We start from the raw sequence: 10,000 nt of genomic DNA, 5'->3' as shown, positions 1-10,000 counted from the left end.
GAGACCAACAGGGCCCGCGATGGCCCTCCCTAGGGGCCACAGATGGACAATTAACCGTAAAGCACCATTCGGGGAGAAAAAGTCTCACGTCGTCATCGGCGGAGATCGCAAAAAAAGCCAGGGTGTCTGGGCGATAAACACGGCACACTCAACGCTGCTCTCTCTCCGTACAAGGGGAGACAGCTGGCAGTGTCCTGCCAAGCGATGGCTTGACCTTTTCCTCCCCACACACACACACACACACACACACACACACACACACACACACACACACACACACACACACACACACACACACACACACACACACACACACACACACACACACACACACACACACACACACACACACACACAGCCAATCGCAGAAATGGTTTTCATTGCCGTGTTTGCCATGAAAGCCGGACGACTTCGCCTTAATGTCCAATGTTAAAATTAAATACTGAAATAAACCAAGCCTGACGTGAGCCAGTTGGATTCACACAGGGCTAATGGTGTCCCAGAATCTCTCGGAACATGCCGTGCACAAACACACACGCGTACACACACACACACACACACACTTTCTCATGAGTCCGTGCATGGCTGCCTAATGACCGTATCAAGCCACAAAGTATGTCTCCACCATGGGATGGGAAACGATTATGACTTTGTCAATGTCACCCATCAATACTCCTTATCAATAATCTCCACAAAGGTTGTGTAAAAAGAAGAAAAATATCTTATTGAGAGGACCGCCATTCAGCATTATGTGGTTGTCGCTTTCCGCAGACCTGTGCTTATCCACACTTTGTGGTTTCCATATTTACTATATGTTTAAGCACTACAAATCAAGCCAATTGCCTCACACACACACACACACACACACACGCACACACACAAAACACACGCACGCACATGCACATGCACACACACACACACACACACACACACACACACACACACACACACACACACACACACACACACACACACACACACACACACACACACACACACACACCCACACACACACACACACACACACACACCTATTTATAATAGGTAGGCACAATTAAATGTGCCTTATGATGTTCCTTCCATTCTGTCAATGGGAGGATTTTGAATTTGTGCTCATATCACAGATTTTATTCTTTTTTTCTTCGTTCGGTTTGAATATCGGTCGCCAGTTCATCTCCATATTATTAATTTTGTGAGGTCCAATTCACCTGCTCTATTCCCTTCAACAGTTATTAAGGATTTAATATGAATGAGTTTCGGCCATAGACTACAGTGAGGCGGCCATTAAATCACTGCCCTCAACTGGCAATCTATATGGATTGTTTACGCTGTGGCCTTCAAGAATCTCATTCAATGGCGCCACCTGTGACATTAAATCCAAGGCTTTACACCAGTTGTGTGTAAACCAATGTGTGACGTCAAGGTGGCAACATCCATAGTTTTTTTTACAGTCTATGGTTCAACTGCAAGAGAAGTCTGTATGGAGTTAGTAAGGTCTGGGCTGGGGTCTTCACAAGGTACAGATTCTTAGATCACCGCTACACTCACTATTCATGATGGAACCGTTAGTGGATGCGAGGTTAGAACTAGAAGCATCATTTAATGGCTTTATTGTTGAGGCATACGAAAACCTGCCAAGCACGCAGGCAATTCTATCCTAATTTACTGTTCTAAATTGATAGTTAATGTTCAATGTCAAACTACGATAAGCGCGCTGCCGCACTCTTCCCGTAATGAAGCCATATGCTTTCGTTCTTTCCAGCAGTCAATTTGTTTTTAGACGTATTTATGCTGGAGCGTAAATTTGTCAATAGTGCATCTCAAGTGTGTAGACACATTTGTGTCCGTCTTAATAGCACGCCATCACATTTACAGATTAATCTATCGCACGCACACACACACACACACACACACACACACACACACACACACACACACACACACACACACACACACACACACACACACACACACACACACACACACACACACACACACACACACACACACACACACAAACACACTACTGAGCAAAAACCAGACAACCCCATCCCTACGCATATAGTCATGGGAAATCAGATGCTAAAGGAAGGAACTCTTGGTCTACCAATAGTCCGCCCAAGATAATCAGGGACATAATCGCCTTTCGCGTGATTATCTTGGGGCCAGACAGGGAATGGGTCTTTTTAAATCCTTGGTCATTTAAAAAAAATAAAAACATGCCTATTTTTAGGGCAAGCGAACGGACGCCAATTCGACGGTATCAGAGCCGTTTATCCTCAGAGCTTATTGGTATTTGGGTTCTGACCAATCTGGAACTGGCAGCGCGCTTTATTGTATTCACCCCCTCACTTAAATTCAGCCGAGGACGAGCGAAACGACAGGCTTGAGCCACTCTGAGCTCTCAAGGCCCCGCCATCAAACGCTCTCTACGACAGGCTGCCGCGCCCCCCCCCCGCGCCCCCCCCGTGCCCCCCCCCCCCCCCCCCCATCCCCGCCGTGCAGAGCGTCGAGGGCGACAGTTGCACGGGGCAGACGTTGTTTTTGCGAGAGCCGGAGGGTTGGAGAGATGGCTACGGGCCGCAGGCCGGATCTGCTCCAACCGAGCCCTGGCAAGAGAGACGCGGGCCAGCCAGTCTCGACAGCTTGGATCCTCGCGAGGGGGCGAGGGAGTGCTGGAGGGCTAGGGGGGGAGTCACGTTGACTTGGAAGGAGAGGGACAGAGGGAAGGAGGGAGGGAGGGTGAGAGGAGGAAAGAACAAAAGTGTTTTGGAAATATTTTTTGGGGAGCTGAGCAAACAAAAGCGACCTTGTTGTGTTAATCGGGAAAAATGAAGAGTTTTAGAGGTGTGGAACTGTGTGTGTGCGTGTGTGTGTGTGTGCGTGTGTGTGCCTGTGTGCGTGTACGTGTGTGTGTTAGCTTGTGGTTATCGAATAAGTTGTTGACGGACGGATTCGGAGGGAACCGATTTCGATGGGTTTTCTGGCGTTCCTAAGGGCTTCTGTTTGTCATACAATACATCGCTTGGAAAGATTCCTCGATTGTGATGGATTTCTGATGGTTCGGGATTAAACGATTCTATTTACCGGGGGGAGCGGGGAAAGAAAAATAGAAGCGCGGCCCAAAACCAGACAGAAAACAAAATGAACAGGCACGCGTGCTTTTCAATCCAAGATAAACACGTCACTGTGTTTTTGTCTGTTCGCCCTCCTGATCCTCCTGATTCCAACCGCTTGATGCTGTTTAGTCCACTCACCACGGATAATACAACAATGGCCTGTTTTGAGAGGCTTAATTTCCAGAGATCACAGACATTGAAAATTGGTGATCAGTCCTTTGATTTAGTGGAGGGGCTAAAAATGAATTATTCAGCCTCGTCTTTGGGGATGCATGGTGAAATTCAGACCAGTTTTGAATAATATAAAAGAGGGAGAAATGTTTGATGTTGGACTGCACTGCTCTCCTCTCCGTTATTCACCTGAATCAACTTCAAAAGTGTCACTGTTTAAGGCATGGCCACGGGCGGCAATATATATGAAAAGAAGACACAAAGCCTTTTGGAAAGATATCACACTGCACTGGCTTTCCCCTTGGAATGTTAAACGACAAGAGGTGCAAATACCAACTCACCTTCGGTTCAGTGCTTGCACATTCAGAAACATAGCGAAAACACTCAAAAGTATTTAAAGGGGACATACTATACCACCAGGTGTGCTAATCACACTCACACCTGGTGGTATAATATGTCCCATTTGAAAGGTAAAAATATTCGATAAGCATTGAAAGTAGTGCAAACCATATAATTTACAAACTATTGTCCTTAATTGTCCCTCTGTTTGAATTTTTTACATGTAGGGCATATGCAGCAGAACTGCCTAAATACCACACTAACAAGCAATCAAAGGACCGGTGTTGCTTGAACACAACTCAAAGCAAAGTTCAATGTTGCACAAAGAGCGGTTGTGTGTGTGTGTGTGTGTGAGTGTGTGTGTTTGTGTGTATGTGTGATTGTGTGTGTGTGCATATATGTGTGTGTGTTCGTGTGTGTTTGTGCATGTGTGTGTATGTGCGTGTGTATGTATGTATGTATGTATGTGTATATGTGTATGTGTGTGTAGATGTACATATGTGTATGTGTACTTGCATGTGTATGTGTACGTGCATGTTTGTGCGCATACATATGTATGTGTGTGAGTGTGTGTACCTGTTCATGTACGTGTACATTAACGTGTGTGTCTGTATACGTATAAGTGTTTGTGCGTGTGTGTGTGTGTGTGCGTGTGTGCATGTGTGCGCACGGCCACGGGATATCAAAGAGAGTCCGCTCTCCCTTTACGTAAACCTCTCCAAAACAAAAAGGCAGCAAAGAAAAAAGGTGCCCGCTTTGGTTCGGCTCGGTGCATCCAGAGACCTTGATACCTCGCCCACCCCCGCAACACCTCTCTGCTCCTGGGTGCTGCCAAGGCAAATCCCCGACGGCGGGAATGATTGACACGTCCTAATCCTAGTGGGATAGCGGGAAGCATGTCATTACCATGACATTTACACTGTCCTCTGGGAGCCGCGGGAGAAGCGGAGGGGAGGGAAGAGGAAGAGAGGTGCAAAACAGAACAGAGGAAAAGAATAACACAAAAATAAAGCACTGCATTTTTTATGGCTGACGCGTTTTTGGGGGGGTAAAAATGTTACAGACGCACACAGCGCACGTCCTGCAGAGAGTGCCTCTTCGACCATCTATACAAGCCTCTATTAATTCAGAGCTGGCTGAGGAGCCACCTGGGGTAGCCTACATTACAAACAACGGAAATCTCTTATAGCACCAGATGGCGGGCAGACAGACAGGCAAACAAACAGACAGACAGGCAGACAAAAAGGCAGACAGTCGGGCAGGCTTGAAGGCAGGTAATGAAGCAGACAGGCAACAGGACCAAAGGCAATATGTGATGGTGGAAAGCAGAGCACAGGGGATCTGACCTAAGCAAACAACTGATTACAGAGATGAAGATTGAATGAGAAAGGGAGATAGAGAGGGAGACACAAACAGACACACACACAGTCACACACACACATGCACACACAGTTTGTCTGGCAGGCTGAGCCCGCCACAGATGGATCCCTACGTCCCGCAAGGAAAATAGCAAGTCTTGAGTCGTTATGGATGCTTTGGCTCTAGAAAAATCTGGAAAGTTTGTTCACAGTCAGAGGTCCCCGGATACACACACACACTCGCGCAAGGTGTCATACGACGGAAACAGAAATGTCATTTGTTAAACCGTATGCAGCCACTTCCTTAGATGGTTCCCTTTGTGAATTGCAATCAACAGTAAAGTGCGTCTAAGAGCACCACTTGTGACAAACTGTTCACAACCACGCTTTTTTGCTAACTGCCATTGGCCTACCGCAAATCAGTTTCCTTCCTTTCCTTTCCTATTTGTTTTAAAACTGTGGCTTCAAACCAAAATATGTCAATCCACGATTGATAAAAAATACTCAAATCCACTTGAAACTATTTCGCATTCCAGGGGACAATCAGTGTTCGACGTTTCTCCACTTGTGGATGGATGACCAAGGTCATCTCTCAAAAGTGCAGCAGTCCAGGCTCATTCAGGTGGAATGCAGAAGATACTTAAGCAAAGATTAAATAGTCCAGGATGACCCCAGGCCAAGGCTTCACAGCCTACTCATAAACGCTTCAACCATCTCAAACTCTGTCAGAAAAATCTCGGAATATGATAACGAAATGGCCACTTATTGGGTTCAGTAGCGTGTGACACTTGAGTGGTTTTGCAGTTCTCAGGTAACTGACAGGCCATCCATATCTCCTAGGTAACAGAAAAGCTTGCCACACGCGCACGCGCACACACATACACACATAGACACACCCCTGGAGCTTAGCACAGCTCCCCCGTATCTACCGAGGTGGTGACAGCCAAACAATGGGAGCCAAAGGTACCTTAACGAGTAGAAAGTGGAGGCACTGCTAATTAAAAAGCTCTAGCCCAAGTTGTTCCTTTCTCGTCCCTGCAGCCTCCCACTGTTCGAACCCGACAGATTGGCCAGCACAGGGGCCGCTCTCGTGGAGAGGCAGCCAGGAAATATGGCTGAAACTAGTTTTTTCCTGGATGCATTCCAATGGGGGAACCATGGACATCGCCCAAATCACACCATAGTGAGTGGAGAGGAAGAGGAGAGGGTGTGAGCGCGTTGGAATGAAGCCACAGAGAGCGAGAAAATTTTTTGGGATGGGGAAGTGTGAGAATTAACGTACCGGCATAAATATTTCATACAGACGCAATGAGACACACATCGAGAACGCGAGAGAGATTGAGAGCAAGAGGGAGCGTGAGCTAGAGAGATCCAGAGCGAGCGCGAGCTCGGGAGCGAGAAAGAGAGGGAGAGAGCGAGAGCGAGAGCGCGCGAGATAGAGAGAGAGAGAGAGAGAGAGAGAGAGAGAGAGAGAGAGAGAGAGAGAGAGAGAGAGAGAGAGAGAGAGAGAAAGAGAGGGAGAGCGAGAGAGAGAGAGAGAAAGAGAGGGAGAGCGAGAGCGAGAAAGAGAGCGAGAGAGAGCGAGAGAGAGAGAGAGAGACAGAGAGAGCGAGAGCAAGAGAGAGAGAGCGAGAGCGAGAGAGTGCGTGAGAGAGAGCAGGAGAGAGCGAGAGAGGGCGAGAGAGAGAGAGAGAGGGCAAAAGAGAGAGAGAGTGAGAGAGAGAGAGAGCAAGAGAGAGAGAGAGAGAGCGGGAGAGAGCGAGAGAGGGCGAGAGAGAGAGAGAGAGGGCAAAAGAGAGAGAGAGTGAGAGAGAGAGAGAGCAAGAGAGAGAGAGAGAGAGCGCGAGAGCGAGAACGAGAACGAAAACGAGCGTGATAGACAGAAAAATATCACGCAAAAATAGCAAAAGACCTGCAAAAATTAAGTGGAAGCAACACAGAGTCAACACTAAAAGGTGAACCCACCGGGGAAAAGGGAAGCGGCACTCACTAGGGAGCGAGGGCTGGAGGTGCTGTGGCTGTCTGGGCTGCTGGAGTGAGACGGAGCCGCGTGGCGGTGGTGGCGGCGGCGGCGGCGGCGGCGGCGGAGGAGGAGGTGCGGGAACAGTTGGGCTGGCGCGGCGGGGCCTCGCTGGACACTTCAAAGGCAGGCAGCCGGAGCCCCGGGCACACTTGGCCAATTAGCCGCACACTGTCGCTGACCCTCTGCTTCATTAAGGGCCCGGCTCTGGAGACAGAGAGGACGGGGAGGAGAGGGAGGAGAGGGAGGAGAGGGAGGAGAGGGAGGAAGAAAGGGGAGGGATGGATAGATAGGGGAGAAGAAGGGGGGGGGGGTAAACGTCAGTGATCGCCAAATGGAGTGTGTTGGATTCACACACACACTCACACACACACACACACACACACACACACACACACACACACACACACACACACACACACACACACACACACACACACACACACACACACACACACACACACACACACAACTCCAAAACACACGCACACAACTCTAAACTACACACTCAAATACACACACGCACGTAACTCAAAAAGACAGACACCCACACACACAAACCCACACATAAACACAGAGAGAGTAGGATTTTTAACACTTTGGGAAAACCGTGCCAACTTTTGGTTCACATTCCTTCAGTATTCAAACCTGCCCAGAGAAAACTACAGATGGTTACTTAATAATACAAAAAAGCCAAAAGAGAGAGCCTCCAATCGCCCATATGTTTTTAAGAAGATCTATTTAATGAATTAGTACATCATATGTTAACTCCAGCTTTATCCTCCATTTCCGAAAGCAATAAAGGGGCCCTATTTTACCAACAGGTGGGAGTGCGATTAGACATTACAAGCCATGGTTGGTTTATCTAGGTGCACAGTAACTCTGTCCCTTTACTTTTCTAATTTCTGTTTTCTGCTAAAATAAACAGCCAGTTATTTTTTTACAACAAACCTTTTTAATCAAGTGTTTTCCATATATTTAACTAATAATGAAGATAGTTTCCTTCAAACTTTTTTAAACAGACAATGAGAGAGAGAAAGAAATAGAGGGAGAGAGAGGGAGAGAGAGCAAGAGAGAGCGAGAGAGAGAGAGAGAGAGAGAGAGAGAGAGAGAGAGAGGGAGAGAGAGGGAGAGAGAGAGCAAGAGAGAGCGAGAGCGAGAGCGAGAGCGAGAGAGAGAGAGAGAGAGAGAGAGAGAGAGAGAGAGAGAGAGAGCGAGAGAGAGAGAAAGAGAGAGAGAGAGAGCGTGCGAGAGAGAGAGAAAGAGAGAGAGAAAGAGAGAGAGGGAGAGAGCGAGAGCGTGCGAGAGAGAGAGAGAGAGAGAAAGAGAGAGGGCGCCTGAGCGAGTCGGAGAGAGAGCAAGAGCAGGAGAGACAGAAAGACAGAGAGAGAGAGAAAAGAGAGTAAAGAATACACACAGCAATGAACCGAACCAAAGAGGAAGCAAGAATGAGAAAGGGAAGTGAAAGAACGAGAGACACAGAAAAAAAAGAGGGAGAGGAGGAGGGGTGGATAAGCAGGGCAAGAGGGCAGGGCACCTCCCCCCCTCTCCCACACTGCCCTGGCTGACAGCAACAGGTGTGGTGGCCGGCAGCCCTGCAATTACCAGCCCCAGAAATCTGCTCCTTCATGACCCCAGAAGACATTGGCGGATCAGAGGGGAGATCACAGCAAGCTAGAGCAGAATGAGCTTGTGTGAGTGCGTGGGAGAGGGTAGTTAGGGGGGAGAGGGCGAGAGGGGGGGGGGGGCGAGAGAGAGGAGGGTAGGAGAGGGAAAGAGAGAGAGAGGGCGAGAGAGAGAGAGAGAGAGAGAGAGAGAGAGAGAGAGAGAGAGGGAGAGGGAGAGAGGGAGAGGGAGAGCAAGAGAGAGAGGGGGCGAAAGAGACAGGGCGAGAGAGGGAGAGAGAGAGAGAGAGAGAGGGCGAAAGGGAGATGGCGAGGGAGAGCGAGAGCGAGAGCGAGAGAGAGAGAGAGGGCAAGAGATAGGGCGAGAGAGAGAGAGGGCGAGAAAGATGAAGAGAGAGGGGGTGAGAGATTGAGAGAGAGAAAGAGGCGGCGAGAGAGAGAGAGAGAGCGAGAGAGAGAGAGAGGGCGTAAGAGAACGATAGAGAGAGACGGAGAGTCAGAGATGGAGGGAGAGAGATATTTGTATTCAGTCCTTTTTCATCCTAAATCCCACGCCGACAGCGCCGGTCTTGCATGAAGAGAAACAGATCAAAGCCCCCCGCTCACACTGGAGTACAGGTAAGGCCCACCCAACGTGATGTGCAGAACACACAAACGCATTTTATTTGAACATGGAGGAAAGGACTGGACAAGATGGTTTTAGAAGGGTGGCAGAAGCGGGCGGGGCCACGCAATGCATTCATACAGGCGGCCTTTTGGCTGTGTGTGTGTGTGTGTGTGTGTGTGTGTGTGTGTGTGTGTGTGTGTGTGTGTGTGTGTGTGTGTGTGTGTGTGTGTGTGTGTGTGTGTGTGTGTGTGAGTGTGTGTGTGTGTGTGCGCGTGCGTGCGTGCGCGTGTGTTTGTGTGCCTGTGCGCCTATGTGTGTTGCCAGTGCCACACGGGACTTGCGTCAGACTATGCTATGGTAACCTAAGAACCACTCTTCAGAGAGTGACCAGCATTTTCATCGCACACACACAAACACACACACACACACAATCGCATTGACACACACACACACACACACACTGACACACACACACACACACACACGTTCTCCACTCCCTTCTCCGATTACGGCCTCCCTTTCGCTCACGCCATAGCAGTGTTTGTGTGTCGTCCCATCAGCGGGGCAATCAAGGCTGTCAGAGGCCCTGCATGCTCTGGTGGAGAGGGGACACCGGACCTTTATTTAAAACAACCCCACGAGGACAGATCGATGGGCCAATTCACTGTGTGGATTCGAGGGGAAGAGAAAACTAAATTGCGCAGGAAAAAATTCACACTGCAGCAGATTATGAGGGGGGGGGGGGCGGCAGCGGGGGGGGG

At 49.0% G+C, this 10,000-nt stretch overlaps 1 protein-coding gene across 1 annotated transcript in view; it reads right to left on the bottom strand.

Annotated features, from left to right (window-relative positions):
* LOC130389074 (plexin-B2-like) overlaps positions 1–10,000 on the bottom strand; it is a 93,893-nt gene that overhangs the window by 62,155 nt on the left and 21,738 nt on the right. Inside the window, exon 2 of the mRNA XM_056598738.1 lies at positions 6,953–7,214. The gene's annotated coding sequence lies outside the window, so the exon portion shown is untranslated. The remainder of the gene's footprint in view (positions 1–6,952; positions 7,215–10,000) is intronic.

The sequence above is a fragment of the Gadus chalcogrammus genome, chromosome 9 (genome assembly GCF_026213295.1).
Source record: "Gadus chalcogrammus isolate NIFS_2021 chromosome 9, NIFS_Gcha_1.0, whole genome shotgun sequence".
NCBI lineage: Eukaryota > Metazoa > Chordata > Actinopteri > Gadiformes > Gadidae > Gadus > Gadus chalcogrammus.
Note: the sequence above shows the minus strand (reverse complement) of the source record. Positions and strands in the feature narration are given on the sequence as shown.